Source organism: Myotis myotis, unplaced genomic scaffold (assembly GCF_014108235.1).
Source record: "Myotis myotis isolate mMyoMyo1 unplaced genomic scaffold, mMyoMyo1.p scaffold_m19_p_1, whole genome shotgun sequence".
Lineage (NCBI taxonomy): Eukaryota > Metazoa > Chordata > Mammalia > Chiroptera > Vespertilionidae > Myotis > Myotis myotis.
The window spans coordinates 88,895,314-88,899,987 of NW_023416313.1; the positions used below are offsets into that span (position 1 = coordinate 88,895,314).

At 50.9% G+C, this 4,674-nt stretch overlaps 1 pseudogene; it reads left to right on the forward strand.

Moving 5' to 3' along the window:
* Positions 1 to 748: 748 nt before the first annotated feature.
* LOC118657571 lies at positions 749 to 3,400 on the forward strand (annotated as a pseudogene).
* The last annotated feature ends 1,274 nt before the right edge of the window (positions 3,401 to 4,674 follow it).

Here is a 4,674-nt window from a genome sequence, read left to right on the forward strand (position 1 = left end):
TATAAGAAACATTGGCTTTGGAGGAGACAGTTCTGTGTTTGAAGCTGTGCTCTGCTACCTAATACTTTTGGTAAATAATTTTCCCTCTCTGAAGCTTAGATTCTTTGTATGTAAAATGGGGGTAAATAACACTTATCTTAAAGAATTGTTGTAAGGATTATGTGTTTATGGACTTATGGGGAAATGCTAATACCATATTTGACACAAAATAGGTGTTCAATTCATGACTGGTATTATTACCAGCCTGGACTGTGACTCTTTTATATTTTGATGAAGATACACATTGAGGGCCTAAACGTCTCAAATGATTGCAAAGACAAAAAAAGACAAAAAAAAAAAAAAGAAAAGAAAAGAAAAAGAAAACAACAACAGTAAAAAAAACCAGCGAACAAAGTTTACCATAGGTGCTACAGTCTGAATATTAAGGTTCCCTCAAGAGTTATGTTATTTCCTTATGTGATGGTATTAGGAGGTGAGGTTTGAGAGGTGCTTAGTCATAGGGTGGAGTTGTCATGATTGGGATTAGTGCTCTTACACAAGAGACCCCATCGAGCACCCTAGCCCCTTCTGCCATGTGAGGACACAGCAAAACGATGACCATCTCTGAGAAACTTTTACCTCTTCTTTCAAGAATTTTAATTGGGAACCTTGCCCATAATTAGAGTTATCAAAAGAAACATTGAACTCAGGAATTTGTGGCCGAGTGGGCAAGTCACCACGGCTCTCCCGGCACCCCCATGCTCGCACCATGTCCAGGCACAAGCAAGCGAAACCCCAGCACATCAACTTGGAGGAAGACCAGGCAAGCAGCAGCCGCCACAGCCCGCCTGGAGTTTGCAGCCCCGGCCACAGAGGCACCGGTGATGGGGGAGCCGGGTGCTTCAGTGAACTCCCCGGGGACTGGAGATGACACGAATGGGGACCGAGCGGCTGTAAAGATGCCTCGTCAGGAGGAGACTCACATCTGTGAGAAATGCTGCGGAGAGTTCTTCAGCATCTCTGAGTTCTTAGAACATAAGGAAAATTGCACTAAACACCCACCTGTCCTCATCATGAACCACAGCGCGGGGCCAATGCCTTCTGAAGACTTCTCGAGGCAGGCTGAGCCACCAGCCACGCAGTCCAAGCATTTAGGACAGTCACAGGGAGATGGCAGCAGCTCAGGGGACATGGAGGAGGGAAGCCAGGGGCGGAGTCCGTCCTGTACTGAAAGACGAGGACCACCCTGCCACCCACAGCCCGGGACTTAAGCTACTTACCCAAAGCCAAAGCAGCCAACACTAAAGTCACTCTTCAAGCAACCACAGGGCACCAAGGTGGCAGTGAATCAGACCCCTGCCCGGTGCCACAGCATCTCGTGGGGCCTGGAGCAGATCCAGCTCACCCAGCAGATCCGAGTCAAGGTGACTGTGCGCCACCGGGGCCCTCCACTCCGGCGCAGGTGAGCTGACACCCTGAGGACCTTAGGCAGCCTCGTGTCCCAGCAGGTTTCTGCAGCTGTGGCTTTGCTCAGCCAGAAAGCTGGAAGCCAAGGTCTGTCCCTGGACACTTTGAAACAAGCCATGCTACCTCCCACCAGCATCCCTTCCACCACCAGCTCGGTGTCCCGGGGCTGCCGCCCTTCGCCCTGAGGCCAGAATGAGGAGGGTGCTCCTGAACGCATCCCCGGTGCTTTGATACCCCCGACCCCAAGCTCTGTGCTCTCCCAGAGCCCTTTCTTCACGGTGGCGTTAGGCCCGTCTAAGAAAGGGAAAGGGAAGACACCCAAGTGTCCCCGGTGGATGCCACACCCAAAGACGAGGCCACCCTCTACAGGCACAAGGGTGAGCATTGTAGCAAGGTTTTTGGGGCTGATAGCTCCTTGCAGCTCCACCTCCGCTCCCATACCGGAGAGAGACCCTTTGTGTGCTCTGTCTGTGGCCACCGGCTCACCACCAAGGGCAACTTCAAGGTACACTTTCATCGACACCCCCCAGGGGAAGGGAACCCCCAGCTGTTTACCGAGTTCCACGACAAAATGGCAGCAGGCAATGGCGTTCCCTATGCACTCTCTGTACCTGTCCCCCAAGGTGAATCGAGCCTCTCTCTAGACAGCAAACCTGTCCTGGTCACAGGGCCCCCCAATGTAGGTCTACCTCAGAACCTCTCTTGGGGACTAACCCCAAGGACCTAATGGGGGCCCACTGGTCCCCGGCCTGCAGCCCGGGCCTTCTCCAGAAAGTGAGGATGGATCCCTACTCTCTGGTTTGGGGACAAACCATAATTCCCCAAGGGCTGCTGGCTTCCAAGGGAGAGGGACACCCGAGCCAGGGTCAGGCCATGAAGTTGCAGCAGCTGGTTGAGAACATTGACAAGGCCACCACTGACCCCAACAAATGTTTCATTTGCCACTGGGTCTTAAGCTGCCAAAGAAGGTCCCCATGCCTCTTTCCCGCATCGCCCACAACAGGGTTTTCACCTTGATGGCCCCCCTGGATGCCTGGGGGAAGGTGGGTCCTGCTCCTGTGGTCCTGTAGTGGCCGAGCCGCAGAGAGAATGGCTCGGTGGAGAGCAATGGCTTGACCGACTCCTTGTCCTCAGGGATGGGAGACCAGGAGTATCAGAGCCAAAGTCCAGACATCCGGGAGGTGACCAATAGCCTACAGAAAGCATCAAGTCCAAGTCTCCTGATGCTGGTGGCAAAGCAGACAGCTCGGACAGCAGCCGCACTGAGATGGAAGGTCGGAGCAGTCTCAACCTTGGTCGGAGCCCAGCCAACCTATGTCAAAGTCGCAGTTCCTGGTGCATTTGGATCCGGGACCACGTCCCCAGGCACCTTTGCTAGTGGCCCAGCCAGGCCGCCAGGGCGAGCAGTGCACCTGCACGCGGTGCGGGAAGAACTGCCCGTTAGCCAGCGCCCTCCAGGTCCACCAGCGGACTCACGCCGGGGAGAAGCCTTTCGTGTGTAACGTATGTGGGCGAGCTTTCACCCCCGAAGGCAACTTGAAGGTTCACCACATGACGCCTGGCGCCAACAACAGCTCGGTGCGCCGCGGGAGGAAGCTGGCCATTGAGAACAGCGTGGCTCTTCTAGGAACAGACACAAAGACGGTCTCAGAGGTGTTCCCCGAGGAAATCATGGCCCCTTCAGTGAACGCGGACCCTGTTGTGTGGAACCAGGACACCAGCATGCTCAACGGGGTCTGGCTGTGAAGACCAGCGAGATCTCGGTGATCCAGAGCGGAGGCATCCCCCCTCGCCCGGTGTCCCGGGTGCCAGCTCCATTGTCAACACCACCGCCTCCAAGATCGATGGCTCCCAGTCGGCTAGCAGCAACGTGGAAAAGCGGGGTGCAGCTGACAGCGTTCCCGAACACCGGTTCCCTCACCTCCTGGAGGAAAACAAGATTGCGGTCAGCTAAGCGACGGGAGAGCCCGTGTGAAGGAGAAATGCGGAGTGACCGCTTGAACTGGATCTTTTGTTTCTTTCATTGTTATTGTTGTTTAAGAACCCATCTCCTCCTGTTTGCTTTTTTTTACTGATGTGCAAATGTTTACGGTTGTGACCACAACCTCAAGCATGTCTGACAGTCACGATGCTGCTATGCTGCTTTGCTAAAAAAATAAATAAATAAAAACAACAAAAAACACACATACTAAAACAAATACAGACAAGTATTTCTTTTTTTAAAAAATTTTGGAAGAAGCGGGTCTTGCAAAGTGGCTTTGTTACTTGAGACAAACTGTATATATGAAGACTCGGTACAAGCTAGAGGAACTGTTTCCAAAGATTGTCCCCTGTTTCAAGTTGGAACTTACTAAACCAGGATGGGAAAGAAACTGCTTAGCCTCACTGGGGAGGGGGAGCTGCATACTTCCGGTGACTGTGTGTGCGGGTAAATGGACCAGGTCTGTCATCCTTGGTGACCTGCTTTGTATATCCCCCAACCCTGCACCCATCTTTTGTTTTCTTTTCTTTTCCTTTTAAATGTACTTTCTTTCTTTTTTTCTTTTTCTTTTTTTAAACTAAGGTGTGGAATTACAAAATTCCGTCAACCTTGGGACCATAAGTAGGATGCCCTCCAATGGACGATCTTAGTTCTTAGGGAGTCAATGTGTGTGTTGCTGCTTGTTGAAATATAGTTCAGTTGGTGCCCTAAGAGTGCCAATGTATTTATTCCCTGCTTCCAGATGCCGCCTTCCTGAGCACCAAGACAGGTGGGTACCTGAGCAGGGGACCTTAGGTGACTTAGGTTAGTTCACCGGTGCCTACTCCAGTGAGGAAATGAGTCTTTCATTCTTGAAGACACTCACGGAGGGCATGTTTCTGATTAGAGGTTCACATACTAATTTTTATAAAAATTTTGATGTGACTTATGCCAAGTAATTGTGAAGATTCTTTTCCCCAGTAAGTATTGCATGAAGGTTACGAAGTTGGAACAGGTGAGTCCTGGGTATGAAAGCTTTAATTTATCTACCTCAATTACTTTTCTACTTTTGTAGCTTTAGTCCCTCTTTTCCTATTTTATGACCGCTGAAAGTGTTCCCAGTCCCTGTCTTAAACCTAAGAGGTGATGTATTGGTGGGAGTGGCTGGACCTTCAAGATGTTTGGTGATTTTTTAAATTCCTTTCTTGCATATATAATAAGCAAATGCTGAACCTTTGCTCTGATGGTTTAATGAGGAAGAAGAAGGA